Source organism: Antechinus flavipes, chromosome 5 (assembly GCF_016432865.1).
Source record: "Antechinus flavipes isolate AdamAnt ecotype Samford, QLD, Australia chromosome 5, AdamAnt_v2, whole genome shotgun sequence".
Classification (NCBI taxonomy): domain Eukaryota; kingdom Metazoa; phylum Chordata; class Mammalia; order Dasyuromorphia; family Dasyuridae; genus Antechinus; species Antechinus flavipes.
The window spans coordinates 98,174,760-98,193,399 of NC_067402.1; the positions used below are offsets into that span (position 1 = coordinate 98,174,760).

General features: G+C 33.6%; 1 protein-coding gene and 1 pseudogene across 1 annotated transcript in view; both read left to right on the forward strand.

Annotated features, from left to right (window-relative positions):
- TPK1 (thiamin pyrophosphokinase 1) overlaps window positions 1-18,640 on the forward strand; it is a 508,741-nt gene that overhangs the window by 338,358 nt on the left and 151,743 nt on the right. The gene's annotated exons all lie outside the window — the stretch shown is intronic.
- On the forward strand, window positions 11,559-12,209 carry LOC127538153 (40S ribosomal protein S15a-like; annotated as a pseudogene).

Here is an 18,640-nt window from a genome sequence, read left to right on the forward strand (position 1 = left end):
AACAAAAAAAAAAAAGTTGAAAATATTATGTTGTGATCCAATTCAGTCCCCATAGTCTTCTTTCTGAATATAGTCTATCATGGATTATTAAAGGAACATGTATGAACTCTGAGGAAGAAACTGATGATCACTACAAGCCAGCATTAATTTATTTACTTATTTATTTATTTTTGCTGTTAATTGATTTTATCTGTAAAAGAAAATGCAACATCTCACTAATTGAATCGCAAAATTGAAATTTTTCTTTTAACTCAGTGTCTAGGTGACTTTCATTCTGAGGATGGCTGATGCCACCTAAATTTCAAAAGATTCAAGTTAAAATCTAAGAAGGCATTAAGTCTTATAGTTATGATATTAAAGGCATCATATAGGTAGAATTATCAAATGCCTCAGCACTTTCAGTTTTTTCTGGTGATTGTTGTGATTTAATTTCTTTTGTTTTTCCTTTTCACTATTTCCTGATTGGGTTGAGAGAAAAATTGTTGAAGCAAATTCTCTAGGCCCCCATGCTTTTAATTCTATGGTCTTCAATACATTCCCTCGGCCAAGTCTCAGGAGAGAAGAAAAGGCCATTGCAGTAGAGTTGGAGGGACTCTAGACAAGGTTAACCTGTCCAGAGGATGTTAGCTAGATGACCCCAGATTTTACTCAATTTCATTTCCAGCCGTGTGAATTCATTAAGAATAAGTCCAGCCTGAGCAATTTTCTAATCTTTTTGGATTGTCCACATGGATAAAATCATGGATCCTTTATCCGACTAGTAAATCAGGAAACTCTTGTATGTAAATATGTCTGTATTTCACCAAGGTATTTTACAGAATCTCTCACAGTATTCTATGGAATAGAGATTCAAACTTTAGAATTTTATTGTTGATATGAGTTTGAAACTGTTTGCCTGATCAAACACTTTTGTACCAATAGACCCACATTAATATCATCGAAATAATTTGGATAAAGATGAACATACACACATAAAATTTATGAATCGTAAGAAAATGAAAGAAATGCTAATATAATAGATTCCTTCTTTCTCCTACCCCCAAACAATTCTGTAGTCTGGAATGACAGGCTTAATCCAAAACATTGAAATGTCATGTAAAATCCTTCAATTGGCTTAAAAATAAACAAACAACTACACAGTTGCATAATGGGAGTTGGAGTGGGTCAAGGAATGGCTAGAAAACATTTTCAAAAAAAAAAAAAAGACCCAGAGATTGCAAATTCAAAGTTTATATCATTATTGAAAGCCTCAATAATTAAAACTTTAGTTTTAGAAATATGATACTTAAAGTACAAAAAGCACCTTGACCAGAACACTTCTAGAGTATTGTATAGTCTGTGCTTCACGTTATTTGCTCCATTTTAATGCCCATATTTAATGAAATCAAGTATGATAGTAAGGGGACTTATAATCAGTATCTCCGGGATTCATTAAAAGGACTGAATATTTATAACCTGGAAAAGAGAAGATGGGTCCCTGTCTTCAAATACATAAAAGTCAATCATGTGAAAAAGAGATTAGATTTGTTGTTAGTTTGTCTGCAGAAGGGGAAAAAAAAAACTAATACCAGTAATTAAAAACTAAAAGGTAATAGATTTTAGTTCTAAATAAAGCACTACTTTGTTTGAGCCACCCCAAAATTAACTGAAATGTCTTGGACAGTAATAAATTTTCCTTCATGGGATCTCTTTAAGTAGACACTAGAAGATTCCTTCCTGGAGACATTATTGATGGACTTCAATGCTTTTGAAAAGGATTGCACTATAATGAACCAAGACCCTTTCAGATTTTTAAATTCAATCAGTCACTTATTGAAAATATCAAATACTGAAAAAAAGTTTCTTAGTTTTTGTTTTTTTTTAACCGTGCTGTATCCTAGTTCTTACATTTTCTGTGAGTTTCTTCTCTCATCACAGCTTATTTTTATTACATGAAAATTAGTAGTAATAAGATATTCACAACAGGATATGTCATGGTCCAGTTAAAATTACAGACAGATTTTTAAAATTTTGCTAAAATCATTAGTATACTATGACATATTTCACTTACTGTGCTTCAAAATAGTACTCTGAATACTGATGGGTAAAATCATGAGTCAGTAACATTGTCTTTGAAGAGGTTTTCAATATGACATTTTAAGTATAAAATCAAAAACAGAATACATAATATCACTCCATTTAAAAGCGATCATCCTCTTCTTACTAAAAAATGTTCTTAATAAGAAGCAATCACTCTTTATGAATAGGAAATTTTATGTAATAGTCCAGACACTTTGCACATGAAACTTTACTAATGTCAATTACCACCAGGCTGTCCCTGGTTGAAGAACATCAAGCCTTCTGAGTTGTGTTTATCATGCTAACCATGCACAGTGTGAATGGCTTATGGTTTCACATACATACTTTCTCATTTTCTGGTACTGTGCTTCTCAGGAGTAGAGAAACATTAGCTTCTGTACACTGAGCATAAATTATCTTTTATCTCTGAGTTTTATGGCAGTTTGTAATACAAGGTAATAGGATTTATGACCAAGAAATGAGATGTCCAAGAGTTAATAAGGCATGCCTTTTACATTATACTGAACCAAATTCAGTGTTTCCTGTGCAAGGTACCAATATTTGATATAGGTAAGTGCTACAGAGCAGATTTCAGCACATTTTTTCTATCTTCTTCAAATGAACTTTTAAATATTTTGTAAATATTTTTGCAAAGGAGTCTTAGACTTTTTTCACGTATATATATGTGTGTGTGTTTGTTTAATCAAAAATGGAATCAGTAATTTATAACAATAATAGTTATAACTAACTTTCATATAATGTTTACTATGTATTAGGCATTGTATGAAATACTTTACAATTATCTGATTTTTCCTCACAACAATCCTGCAAAATAGATGCTATTATTATTCTCCTTTTATAGATGAGGAAACTGAGTCAAAGCTTAAGTGACATAAGTATCACAGCTAGTAAATGCCTGAGACCAAATTTGAAGTCAGGTCTCCCTGACTCCAGACTCAGATTCACTGTGTCATCTAACATCTGGGCTTGGTATTGGGCTTTCCAGATTTTGTTATATTATAGCTCCTTTACCCTTCAGTCTATGGAATGTATTCTTAATTTATTTAAGATCCACACATTCTTAGTGGGTCATATAAAGACATAAGGGTCTATAAATTTGGATAGGAAACAAATTAGGTTTTTATTTTTTCCACTTTCTAAATGAAATTTAGCATTTTTTTTCAATTTTATATATATATATATATATATATATAATAAACAAAACATTATTTTGTGAAGAAGTCCACAGAATTTACCAGTCTACTAGAGGCGACTATGACACAAAAAGGAATGACAGTCCTTTGACCTACAAATACTTTCCAATGCCCATTAAATCCTAAGTAGGTACAAACAACTGTCTTTTTCATAAAATAGGTTTTTATTTTCAAAATATAAGCAAAGATAGTTTTCAGCATTCACCCTTGTAAAACCTTGTATTCCAAATTTTTCTCCCTCCCCTCTACCCCTTCCCTTTGATAGCAGCTAATCCAACATATGTTAAACATGTGTAATTCTTCTATACATATTTCTACATTCATCAAGCTGCAAAAGAAAAGTCATATCAAAAAGAAAAAAAAATGAGAAAAAATAAAAATCGGGCTAACAACAACAAAAAAGGTGAAAATACTTTGTTGTCATCCACATTCAGTCCTTGCAGTCCTTTCTCTGGATTCAGATAGCTTTTTCTGATCACAAGTCTATTTGAATTGACCTTAATTTCCTCATTGTTGAAAAGAGCCACATCCATCAAAACTGATCATCATATAATCTTGTTGTTGCCATATACAGTGTTCTCTTGATTCTACTCACTTCTCTTAGCATCAGTTCATGTAGGTCTCTCCAGGCATTTCTGAAATGAACCTGCTGATCATTTCTTATAGAATAGTTATATTTCATAACATTCATATACCATAACTTATTCAGCCATTCTCCAACTGATGGGCATATACTCAGTTTCTAGTTCCTTAACTCTACAAAAAGGGCTGCTACAAATACTTTTGCACACATGGGTCCTTTTCCCTTTTTTATGATCTCTTTGGAATATAGGCTCAATAGAGACACTGCTAGATCAAAGGGCATGCAGTTTGATAGCCTTTGGGCATAGTTCCAAATTGCCTTCCAGAATGGTCACCAGCAGTGTATTATTATCTCAGTTTTGCCACATCCCCTCCAACATTTATCATTATCTTTTCTTGTCATCTTAGTTAATCTGAAAGGTGTGTAGTAGTACCTCAGAGTTTTCTTAATTTGCATTTCTCTGAGCAATAGTGATTTAGAGCATTTTTTCATATGATTTGAAATGATTTTAACTTCTTTGTCTGAAAATTATTCATATCCTTTGACCATTTATGTATTGTAGAATTGTATTGTAAATTTGAGTCAGTTCTCTCGTTCATTTGTTCTCTTTCTCTCTCTCTCTCTCTTTCTCTCTCTTTGTGTGTGTATATATATATATAATTTGTCTGAAACCTTTATCTGAATATCTGAATCCTTGGATGTAAAAATTTCCCCAGTTTTCTACTTCCTTTTTAATCTTGTCTGCATTGATTTTGTTTGCACAAAACATTTTAACTTAATATAATCAATATAATCAAAATTATTCATTTTGTGTTTGTACTTCTTTGGGCATACATTCCTTCCTTCTCCACAGGTCTGAGAAGTAGACTATCTTTTGTTCTTTTAATTTGCTTATACTATCACTCTGTATCTAAATTATGAACCTGTTTTGACCCTATCTTGTTATAGGTTGTTAGGTGTGGGTCACTGCCTAGTTTTTGCCATACTATTTTACAATTTTCCGGCCATTTTTGTCAAATAGCAAGTTTTTATCCTAGAAGCTGAGTCTCTGGATTTATGAAACACTAGATTACTATAGTCATTTCCTATCATGTATCACCTACTTTGTTTCTTGCAGTTTCAAATGCTTTTGATGACCCTTGCTTTATAATATAGTTTTAGATCTAGTACAGATAGTCCACCTTCATTTGCTTTTCTTCCTTCATTAATTGCTTTGAAATTCTTTACTTTTTGTTCCTCCAGATGAACTTTGTTAGTATTTTTTCCTAGCTTTGTAATTTCTTGGCAGTTTAATTGGTATGTCACTGAGTTAAGTAGATTAAATTAGGTAGAATTGTTAATTTTATTGTATTACTTCGGCTTGCCCATGAGTACTTGCTATTCTTCCAGGTCTTTACATCTGTTTTTGTGTGTAAAGTGTTTTGTAATTGTGTACATATTGTTTCCAAATTTGTCTTGGGAAGTAGACTCCCAAATATTTTATATTAGTAACAGTTTTAAAAAATTTTTTATTATAGCTTTTTATTTACATGATATATGCATGGGCAATTTTTCAGCATTGACAATTGCAAAACCCTTTGTTACAATTTTTCCCCTCCTTTCCCTCACCTCCTCCCCCAGATGGCAGGTTGACCAATACATATTATGTATGTTAAAGTATATGTTAAATACAAAATATGTATACATGTCCATACAGTTATTTTGCTGTACAAAAAGAATCAGATTTTGAAATAGTGTACTATTATTTTGTGAAGGAAATAAAAAATGCAGGCGGACAAAAATAGAGGGATTTGGAATTCTATGTAGTGGTTTATACTCATCTCCCAGAGTTCTTTCCCTGGGTATATCTGGTTCAATTCATTACTGCTCTATTGGAACATCTATTGCTGGAGATGGCCAGGTCCATCAGAATTGATCATCATATAGTATTGTTGTTGAAGTACATAATGATCTCCTGGTCCTGCTCATTTCACTCAGCATCAGTTCGTGTAAGTCTCTCCAGGCCCTTCTGAAATCCTCCTGCTGGTTGTTTCTTACCAAACAATAATATTCCATAATATTCATATACCACAATTTATTCAGCCATTCTCCAATTGATGGGCATCCACTCAGTTTCCAGTTTCTGGCCACTACAAAGAGACATGCCACAAATATTCGTGCACATACAGGTCGCTTTTCCTTCTTTAAGATCTCTTTGGGATATAAGCCCAACTATCCTTATTTTAGAGAAAAGAAAACTGAGACTGAGAGAAGATAATCGATTTGATCAGAGTCATAGTGATAGTATCTGAGGTGGGATTTGAACTCAAGCCTTCCTGAATCCAAATCCAAATTAAGATATTGTACTATCTATATATAATACCAGAGATATCAGATATCATCTGAGTAAAAAAGAGAGAAATGTCTTATTCAAGATAAGCATTTATAAAATAAACAAGTGATGGCACCGCTTGTCTTAAATTTTTGTTTTATATAGTTTAATCTTTATTAATAGATTTTAAGACAAGTATTCCAAAAGGACACTTATAATTCGATTTAGATTCATTCCTTTATTCCACAACTCTCTCCCCACAATGTTCCCTGACTAGTTTAAAAGAGACTAAAAGAATGAATTAAAATTCTGGGCAACAAAGAAGATGAAGAAGAAAAAGCTACTTTAGTGAGGCGTGAATGAAGTTGTCAGTTTGCAAATGTAGATTCTTGCAGAATATTTTTTATGACTGAAATGTTATCTTCAATTTTCTGTTCACTTAAATTTATTATTTTTCAAAATCCCAATCACAAATTTTCTACTAAGGAGAAAAGATGCATGGATAAAAGATTCCAAAGAATCTGAACAATGATTAGTGAAAATTCCATTTGGATATTAGACTAACAGGATCTTTTTATCCTAGTGATAATCCTCCTTAATTCTTTCAAATATTCAAATGAAATGTCCCCCAAAAAAGTTTTATCTGCTGTTCTTCTAATACAATTCCTTGCACTAATTAACTTCCCCTCCCCCCCAAAAGACAAAGCCTGAACTAAAAACATAACCAACTTTTAGAACTCCAACTTGATTTGGCTATTGCATCTATTATGATGGTAATTTATTGGCAAACTAAAGCTTAAGCTATGTGGTGATGAAGAGAACCACATCCATCAAAATTGATCATCATATAGTATTGTTGAAGTATATAATGATCTCCTGGTCCTGCTCATTTCACTCAGCATCAGTTCATGTAATTCTCTCAAGGGCTTTCTGAAATCTTCCTGCTGATCATTTCTTACTGAACAATAATATTCTATAACATTCATATACCACAGTTTATTCAGCCATTCTCCAATTGAAGGGTATCCACTTAGTTTCCAGTTTCTAGCCACTACAAATAGAGCTGCCACAAATATTCTTGTACATACAGGTCCCTTTCCCTTACATTCTTTTGAGGGAAGATCACTTCCTCCCTTGATTATTCTTTGATGTCCTTGTGAGTTTCAGTTTTCTAATTTGTTTCAATTCTTCAATTTAATTTTCACAACTGTGGAAACCAAATAAATGTCCATTCACTTCTCACAATATGAATTTGTAATACATGCCTTTTCATCTTAAATATGTGATTTCCTCAGGCATCTTTTTGTTGCTTATGTATAAGGAGAAGGTGAGACAGATGTTATAGTTCAAGGCTCCATATTAGCAAGGAATGAGCCTACCTGGTTTCCTTTTACCTTTTTTTTTTCCCCGAGGTATTTGTGGTTAAATGATTTGCTCAGAGTCACACAGCCAGGACTTGTTAAATATCTGAGGCCAGATTTGACCTTAGGTCCTCTTGACTTCAGAGCTGGTGCTCTATCCACTGCATTAACTAGGTGTCCCTGCTTTTTATTTTTAATTTTTGACTTTTATTCTCTTGGAATACATTTTTAAATCTTTCCTCTTAGAATCTTCTTGAAAAAATTTCTTTTCCTCCTAAATTGTCTGAGAGGTCTTTAGATTCAGGTACTCCAGTTCTTCCCAAATTGTTCAAGGCTAAGATGCAATTCAGATGGAATTATTGCTTGTTTTTGATAATAAAATGGAACACACTTTGAATAATCATTATGATAATGAATGATGATGATTATAGTACGTTTTTAGTGTTTTATAGTTTACAAAGAATTTTTCTCTAAATGTTATGGAGCCTCACACAGAGAGTGTGAAGTAGGAAAAGGAGTCGTGATTAGTGATCTACCAAAAAAGAATCAGAATCAATTTGAATTTAAGCATTAAACATCTGACCTTAACGTGTGTGTGTGTGTGTGTGTGTGTGTGTGTGTGTATTTAATGAAAGGAAAATGTATCACATGGTCATAATTTGTGACATATAATTCTACTTTTTTCCTTTTCTTGAATTATCTTTGAAAAATGATCTCCTCTATCATGTAAAATGAATGACTTCATCAGCAACAGTTCAAGGTTTTCTCTAAGTGAGACTCAACCTCAGTTCAGTGATAGGTCTTACCATCCTACCACTCATCTGAAACTATTTTCTCTAAATTCACCACTGAACACTTAATCACCAGATCTACTAGGTTTTAAAAGTTATCCAACTACGATTTGAGCTGTCCTAATGGCTGAGTAATTAAGTGCAGACTTTCTTATTCTACTATATATAGTTAGTTTTGGGGCAGCTAGATGACACAGTGGATAGACTGCCAGAGCTACAGTCAATAAACTCATCTTGCTGAATTTAGATGTGGCCTCAGACTCTTATTAGGTGTGTGACCCTAGGCAAGTCACTTGAATGATTAGAGAGTGAACTAGAGAAGAAAATGGTAGAAAACTCCAAATGGCTTTTTTCTCAGAAAACTGCAAATGAGCTCAGAAGGAGATGGATATAATAGAAAATGGCTGAATAACAAAAATAACCAGTTCCAGGCCATTGTTCTTGTTCCCTGTAGCTATTCACCTCAGGTACTTTGCCATATGCTCTGCCATCAGATGTTCTCTTCTCTTCCTCCTTTTGTTCTTGCCTTTTGCTCTGGGTATGTTACTATTCCTTCTTTAAAGTGTTTGTCGTTATCTACAGTATGTTTCCATTCATCTTTCTTCTGCCTATATCAAAACTTTTTCCCCTACGATTACCTTCCTCCCCAAATGTTTTTGTCTTTCCCTCTTAGAATATAAGTTCATTAAGAGCAAAGATTGTCTTGCCTATTTGTATCACAGTGATTGACATAGAGTATTTAATAAATCTTATTATATTTTCAGTAATTCACTGATTTTTTTCAGCTTTTTTTTTCATGATCCAAATGTAACATTCAACATTGTTTTATGACACCTCTTTCCTTTTTCAGATATTCTTTAGAACTTCTCTACTGCCTTGTCTCTTCCCCATTTCACAAACTCATACATTCTCTTTCTGTGTCTCTCTATAAGTGTGTAAGTGTATACATACATATATAAACACACACACATATATATGTATGTATGTATATACATATATAATGCATCTTTTGGCTCATTCAATCCCTTGGCATTATTTACCACTTTTATCATCATGACTTCAAATCTATATCCTTAAATCTTATCTCTCCTAAATTCAATCTCTATCTCATTCTTCTATGTCTCATATATGTCTCATATATGTCTCACTTTTTCCTCAAATTCAAATTGTACGAAACTCATCTTTTCTTCAAACCTATTTTCTCACCTGACTCCAGGATTTTTGTCAGTTGTAAACATTAATTTGATCTGATATATTATTGTGATAGTTCCCTGCCTTTAATTTCTTCCCTTTTCACCACAATCTATCATTATAATACTACTGCTGTAGGTAATCTTCGTAAAACATTGTTTTGAATAGTCACTATTGTCAAAAATACTATAATGACTAATGATTCAATTATGTCTAAACTCCTTAGCATAACATTCAAATCCCTATAATCTGGGTTTATTTTATCATATTAGAAATTAAAACATAACTGAAAAAATATTAATTCATTTAAAATAATTGTGATAAAACAGATAAATTCTCATCTTGCCAAAACTAAACAAAATTCAAGAGAAGTATTGTTTTACATATTCTTGCAAACTCCTTAATGTCTGTCTTAATAGAAAAATAGATTCTCAAGTCTACTTCTACATTTATTTGCTGAGATAAGATGCTTTGGCTGAAGTATAAGAAGAAAATTTGGCCTCATATAGATATGTAATTTGAAAAAGGAGGAGTATTTCAATAGACAAATAAATCAGTATTATTTAGAAAATTGTATTGATTTCAAGGAGCCCCAGGAAACACCTTAAGGATACCTAACTATACTTGGACCACCCTTTGAGTACCAACTGCTGCTTTACAAGAAAGTTTATTGTAGCCAAACTGCTCCCATAATTCTTTGCACATATGCTGTACTATTCCCTGTGTCTTTGTTCACACACTTCCTTTACATTTGTCAATTGTGCTCTTTCTTGCTCTCTTCCTTTTCTACAAAACACCAGGACCTCTGGTTGTCCTTTTCTCTCCAGAATTCCTATAGAATTTATTGGTTACTTAGCCAAATTTCTTTGAATTGTTAGCTTTAATTTATCTTTGTCTCTTTGTGTCTTAAGCTATACTATAATACATTCTTTGCCAGAGACTCTGAAGTCCTGCAATTTATTTGCTTGTACAGTTACTAATCCAACTCGAAACATGTGTATATATTACATATACATGTTTGCATATATATATATATAAACATAGGCATATATTTCTGCATAGAAGGAAAAAAATTTGAGTAAAAAAATCTGTTACCTGATTGGCAGTGCCATTGCTTATAAGCAGCTTGACCTTGAAATGCTCTGTCCTTCAGAGAAATTGGGAGAATGACACCCATCAGCAAAAACTCATAGTGCTTCCTCAGTGATTCCTATGCAAAGAGCGACATGAAATATCAAATTGAATCTCACAGAAACAATAAAAAAAAATTATTTGAACATTGACCTTTCATTCCCAGCCATGAGTGACAGAGAATCAGTTTTAGAGACTCAGTGTAATCCATAAAACAGAAATGTGTGCAGGTAAAACAACAGAAAAAACTAGATCAGCATTTGTCTGAGTACTTTTACTCTCATAATTTACCATAATCCAATTCTGTGTAAACTAATGGAATATTGGTGGTTGACTGTCACCCACCTTCCCTTTGCCCGTCTTCCCACAGTTCTTTTTAGCAAGGACACAAGTACACAATACCATGTATGCTTAACTCAATTGAGCATCTTTTTTTTGATTAAAAACAATAGGTTAGTAGCAGAGTGGCAATGGGCCATCAAGCAAGGAAATGAGATGAAATTCTGTGTAGAAGATTGACAGAACTGAAAAGTTTCTTTGTGGAATTCAGCCATCTGAATTATATTACTTTGTAAGGTATTTAGTAAAAGAAGGGTATGCCCCAAATTGAACATTCTCAGCTTTCATTTCTTGAATTTACTATCGTATAATGATCACTCAGATTATCTTAAAGCTTAGTAACAAAAAGTTAAAAAAAAGGAAAACAAAGTAGGAAGACAACAGATTCCCTATGATTTTACTATAAGAAGTACCTATTTGTCCTTTGTAACATTTGCCTCTTTCCACATGTGATATTTGAGTGAAACTTGAGTCATCAGACTTGATTCTAGCCCAGTCCTACAGGCAGGGACATCGACTAGAAGGCTATTAAAATAATCTAGGTTTTGCTCTTTCTTGCCATCATGTAGCACTGACACCATGGTTCACATGAATATCCCAGCAGATGCTCTCAAAAGCATCAACAATGCAGAAAAGTGAGGAAAATGCAGATTCTCACTAGGCCATGCTAATACTCTCGTTCTGAAGTGTGATGATGAAACATGATTACATTGATGAATATGAGGTCATTGATGATCATAGAACAGGAAAAATTGTTGTGAACCTCAATGACAGATTAAAAAAGTGTAGTGTAATCAGCCTCAGCTTTGATGTTTAATTGAAAGATCTGGACAAATGGCAGAATAATCTGCTAACATCCTGTCAATTTGGGCTCATTGTTCTTACAACCTCACCTAGCATCATGGGCTATGATGAAGTGAGATAAAAACACAGGAGAAAAAATCCTGGGATTCTTTTTTTAAGGATATAAAACATACATATAAATAAAATGCTCCAATGGGGGAAAATAGTCTAGGTTTGAGATTCTAAAAGACTATCAGAGAAGTGGCAGTGTCAGAGAAGAAAAGAAATGTTTAGAAGGTAGACAAGGGAAGAGAGCAACTATTCAAAAAAGGGGAATGAGACACAATTAAACTGTCAAGGATTGACATCAAGATTAAAAGCCTGGATAGTTGGGAGGAAGTGCTATGCCAAAAGTAAAAAGGAAGGTAGTAAAAAGAAGGAGAGTTTGGAAGAAGATAAAGGTTCATATTTTGATATATATTAGTCAAGAACAAACTTACAACAGAAAAAGGTTTTAAAAAGAATTTTATCAATTAGTAGAGACTCGAACCCAATCTACTCCATATGGGTATAGCTTGAAAGTATTGCTGCTTCCTAAGTTCAGTGTAAGTATAACACAATGAAAATTCAGTAAGGATTATATTATCTTTATTACGTCTTAAAAATATTTCAGTATCATATTGTCTCCATGACTTCATTCCTTCTCTAAGAAACCAGAGTACTTTACTCAGGAACCTCACTCATCACTGATAAATGCAAGAAAGATTTATTTTACATTCTTGCAAGTTTGGGTGTCTATGTGAGTAGACACATCTTTGAAACTCCAGAAGCAGCATTTTATTTTCTATCCTGAAGCACAAGTCCTTCTTCTGATTTTCTATTAATTGGAAAGTTTACAATTACAGAAGTTATGACATGACTCTCCACCTGTTATGGGCCGGAACTTGAAACAAGGTGCTAAGTCACTGGAATTGATAGAGACAATGCTGATGTACTTAGTACTTATTAGCGTTCACACCTTTAAGAGAACATATATAAAGAGGAGCTCCCACAAGCTCCCAGAAGCCCACAAGCCCAGTCTCTAGGAGGCAGAGTCTGATTCATTCCACCTTTGTGCTGACTGGGAACTTTGGGAGATTCACAAGTCAGGATTCAGTGGAGAAGATTCACAAGTCACAGAAGCCCACAAGCCCACTCTCTCGGGCTGGAGAGACTCGGAGGAAGCTGCAGGCTGAAGCTGGCAGAGTTAAAGGACTAGCAGCAAGAGCTCTTGGAACCAACAAGAGAGATAGGCCTCTAAGAAAATTAACTGGGCTATTTAGAAGGAGACAATAAAGAATATGAACATTTACAGCTGGCTGCATTTGAGGTGATTATTACACAGAACTGAAACTAAGGCTGTTCCCAGAAGCCCCCCAAGAAATCTGCCCTCACAGAACATTATATTTTAGAGAAGAGAACATTATATCCACCCCTCTTTAGCCAGTGACTGCCCCCAAGGAGCTTCCATTCTAGGAGAAGGAGGAAGATGACATTGAAGGGCTAGGACAAAAAACCAAACATTCTTGTCAAAGCTGGGAGCACCATCCCAGATTACAAGTCAGTCACTGCTCCCAAACAGTTTACATTGTTTGCAGAGATAACCTCTCTCCTAGCTTATTCTTTGATATCTTTGTGGATTTTAGTTTTCTAATTTAAATTTTATTTCTCCAATGTAATTTTCATAAGTATGGAAAGCAAATAAATGGCCATCCATTTCTCACACTTTCTACATATATGCCTAATTTTCTTGTTTATGATTTTTTTTTTTTTTTTGGTTGTTGTTGCTGAGGTAATTGGGGTTAAATAACTTGCACAGGGTCACACAGTTAGGAAGTGTTAAGTATCTGAGGCCAGATTTGAAGTCAGGTCCTTGTGACTTCAGGGCTGGTGCTCTATCCACTGCAGCACCTAGCTGCCCCTCTCCTTTATACAGGAAACAAAAGATTGTTTTCTGCTATGCCTTGTAGATAAAAAGATTTAACTCTTTATAAATGTGTTCAGAACAGTGGATTTCATACACCTACCTTATTCTGGTTTAGGATATACATGCAGTATTATCTTTATTTCTTCCTAATGATATTTGACATCAAATTTACAGGTCTTAGTGAGTTCTCAGTGTCACCGGAGATGTTCTTGTTATTGTTGAAGTTCAGAAGGGACCCCAAAAGGTTGGGGTCACAAACTGATGTCACGAGGTATCTCAAAAAAATTTGTAGGCTTAAGCCCATATCCAAGTCAGGGGCCAAAGTTTATTGTAATTGTACCTCCAGTTGAAGTGTGCCAAGTTCCAAAAAAGTTTAGCAAAGAACCAGCAGGAAGGAGACACATTTATCCATTCTTCATATCATTGAGATGCTCATTTTATGGCCTAGAGGGAAAACTAAGGAGTGGTCTCAGGAATTTGCTTATCTTTGACCAGCAGTTCTAGGACTGTTCTAAAGCCAGAAAACTTTAGAATCATTGACACACAGATTATCAGAGCAATAGCACTCTAAGATTAGAGAATTTCAGGATCATTAAAGTCTAAGGGAAGAAATTTTATTATATTCCTAGGGTAGAAGACTTTTACAATCATTTATGGGACAGATTGTTAGAACAATAGCATTCTAAGGTGGTGGTGATGGTGGGAGGAACTCGGGATCACAGATTGTTAGAATAGAAGTACTCTAAGGTCAGGGGGACCTCCTTACTGTTCTTTCCCTTAGAAGCTATGGTCCATCAGTAGGGCTAGAGATGTTGTAGAGAGAATTCATGCTTGAGGTTGGCTTTGTTTGTTTTGTGCTACTTCTAGAATGTCTTCTAACTACAATTCTACTAGTCAAACATGCACGATATGCTAATAAAAGAATAAATAGGATGTGAATTGAAATTAATATTATCATAAATTATTGATAATATAGCCAAGTTATATAATTTAATGATTTTTCATATCTCCGTATTTAGTATCGACCTAGATTTATTTATAAGATATGTAAAGCTGTTCAAACATCTATAGGGACATAGTGACATATAATATGGGAAGAGAAATTATCTTTTAGGATACCACAAAGTTTAAGAATGTTTGTGACAAAAAACATCAGCAATATCAGCCCAGGAAGAATATAACAGACAGAGTAACATTCTGCTTTCAACATTTTCTTTTAAGTGCATAATGTGCTTCTATGAGGATGAAAATGATTTTTAAAAACTGTTCCAAAGAATCAGGCATAATCCCACCACCATTATGTTTACAACAAAGAAGATGAATACTTAGAAAGGCACAGCTTAAGTACACTCATGCATTATAAAGGAGCTAGGGAACTTTTATTGTTGTTCTGGAGGGAAAATAGAAACATAATAATGCCTACTTAAATGCATTTGAATATAATGTAACAAGTCATTATCTTCTTCCTAGAACACTGATACAATTCTGGATTTTCCAAATAACTGAAGTTTTGTTTTAGTAACCAGAATTTTAATTTTAGAAATTTTATTGATATTTCCAATAATTTGACATTCCAATAAGCTTACATTTATGTAAATTACATTAATGTAATTTATGTACTACTCTAAAATTTACAACATGCTTTCATAAACTTGGCCATACTTGATCAGTATGTCCCAGAATATATATAAGTAAGAGATAGATAGGCAGGCAAAGAAAAGGTGAATAATTTATTGAGTGGTCCAGGAAAAGTCAAAACTTTGAGCTGGGCAGAAAGGCTTGAAAGCTTATCTAATGTCTGTTTTGTCTTTGTGACATAATGATATCCTAAGGAGGTAACTAATGCATTTATAGCTATCAATCCCTACATGATAAGGTTGTCCTGACATTATACTATTTCCTGATGATTGGTTCTTTCCTTTTTTCTTATTAGAATCTCTTCACTTTCATCATCTCTTATCTTTTTTATCTTCTTATCTCTTTTCCTTCCTCTCTTCCTCCCTCCCTCCCTTCTTTTCTTTCTCCTTTCCTCTCTCTCTTCTTCCCTCCAATAATGTTTTCAAATGTTTTAAATGCATAAACCAAATAATCGATTACAAAGAAAATGGAAATCTGTTTATCAAGTTAGTTACCATTGATAAAGAGATGTGAAAAACTTTGAAAGTTTAGCAATTAAAATTGAGAGAAATTTTAGATATTTGTACAGCAGCCTTCATTTGCAAATGAGGAAAATGGGGCTGACCATAGTGATTTGAGTTATCAAGGTCATGTAGCCTTGAAATTTTTTCTTCTGGTTCAGGAAAGTGCTATTTTTGCCCTAACACATTACTAGGGGCAAAATACCATATACCTTGGGAAGTGTTCCTATCAGAGACCTAATGTTAAAAAGGAATACCCTTTTAAAGTATTATTTTATCTTAGCCTTCATTTTTTTGTCTCTAAAAGGCAAAATTACATGTTTAAATATTGTTAAAACATTCTCTTCCTACATTTATGACAATCTTGTAAAGCAAAACAATACCCCCAAATTCTAAGATTCTTTTCAGATACTCAGTAAGTAATGACTTTATAAAAATTTGCTTTACTTTAAAAAATTGATTTCCATCACATTCAGTTTTATATTCACCCATACATTTGCCTTCTCATAAAGCACAGATGATCCACTGTCATAAATATATGTAACATAAGTAGGGTAAATCCTTTTGGTGGTTGAAAATAATACTAAAAACCTAATTAGTTCATAAAATTATTAACACAAATCCATGGTTTTGTATCTTATCTGTGTATATAATCCATTTTTTATTCAGTTCAGTTACAAAGCTTTTTTTTTTTTTTTAACCAATCCAAATGTACAGAAAGGAAATTTTTTCTCAAAGGGATATAATGGTTTCAGTAAAATAAGAAAAAATATCTTATATTTGCAAAACTAAACAGAAACAACAACAAAAAGTTTTCGTGCTACTTTGTTTAATACCTGTAAAAATGACTTGCGTGGCTTTCAGGTGTCATTCCTCAGGCTTAGGTCTGAGAACAAATCTTATTATCCTCTCTACATTCATTTAGTGGTTAGTGCTTAAAAAACTTGTCATATTCTAGTGTCAAGCTCTGAAATGGTGTGTCTTGACATTATTTCAATTTTAGTAGTTCTTCTGGTCATTGTGGCATATGGGAGCTCCCATGTGTACAAGTTTGTTGCTTTACAATACATTGCATGCTATCTTAGATGTTGTAAATTTTTATCCCTGCACTAGTCTGGTTTGGAATTTCAAAGAATATAGACAAAGTCTTAAACAAAACTGATCTAATTGAATGATTTATTGAATCATATGTATCACTTGGAAAAAATTCCTTCTAGACATAGAGGGACTGGTGTAGTCTCCCCTTTTGTCACACAATTGGACTTCTAGGGAACCTCTTCTATAATGGGGTGAAACGCTGGCCATCATTCTTATACTCTCCAGTTCTTCAAGACTCTACCTTTATGCTTGAAGACAAAGAATTTCCCCCAAAAGAAGGAGTTTAAAAGATATCCAATATATTATAAAAATCAGAAATGGATATAGTGCAACAACAAGACTATACAATGATCAATTCTGATGGATGTGGCTCTCTTCAACAATGAGATGATTCAAAGCAGTTCCAATTGTTCAGTGATGAAGAGAGCCATCTACACCCAAAGAGAGGACTGTGGGACCTGAGTGTGGACCACAACATAGCATTCTTACTCTTTCTGTTGTTTTTTGCTTGCATTTTGTTTTCTTCCCAGTTTTTTTTTTTCCTTCTTGATCTGATTTTTCTTGTACAGCAACATAACTATATAAATATATATACATATATTGGATTTAACATATATTTTAATATATTTAACATGTGTTGGATTACCTGCTATCCAGGGGAGGGGCTGGAGGGAAAGAAGGGAAAATTTGGAACAAAAGGTTTTGCAAGGGTCAATGTTGAAAAATTACCCATGCATATATTTTGTAAGTAAAAAGTTTAGTTAAAAAAAAAAATCAGGAATGGGACAGATACTTTATTCACTTCATGTACATAAAGAAATGCTAAACAACCTGTTAGATAAAATCAAACTTAAAAGAGATCCCAGTGACTTGTAATTAGCTACCTTTGGCAAAAAAATTGATATTCAATCCTCCTCAAAACAAAGCAGTTTGTGGAACTATGTCACCTTTCCTCTTTACTATCCAAATAACTCCTGTTATATTTCTGCTAGTTAAACAGTCGGTCATGGATAAAACGTCTTGTTGGTGGCTGACTTCTGCAAAAGCTTTCCACATCACTTACCTGCTCCACTCATTCCAACCCAGGGCTTTTAGCTTCTCGGACTTATGACGTCACCCACCAAAATTAGACAGCTACTTCAGGGGTTATATGCAATTACCTAGTCAGGAAAATTAGTCAATAAATATTTATTATTATGAATCTCTTCTATGCTAAGTACCAGGTATATAAAGAAGGGCAAAAGTTAATCCCTGTTCTCAAGAAGAAATAAAAGCAACTGTATGTTGCATTTATTGTAGTCCTTGTGATATGTGAAAATTACCCATTGAAATTTTTAAAATATATGTACTTTTTGTTTTATCTGTATACATATATATTTGTATACTTATGATGCACACACACACACAGACACAATTTGCCCAAGATCACACAACTATAGACAATAATAGAACCAAGAGATGAAGCTTGGCATGATGGAATAAGCTCTGCCTTTAGAGTCAGATGACTGATGATATCACTTCTAGGACCTCCATAATCTTAGTCAATTTAATTTATTAGTCAATGTAATTTACTCATCTGTAAATGAAGGGGTAAAAGAACCCTTTTAGCTCTAAATTTTTGGTCCCACTACAATCCTTTATGGATCAACATTTAAGCATCTACTGCGTGTAGGAAA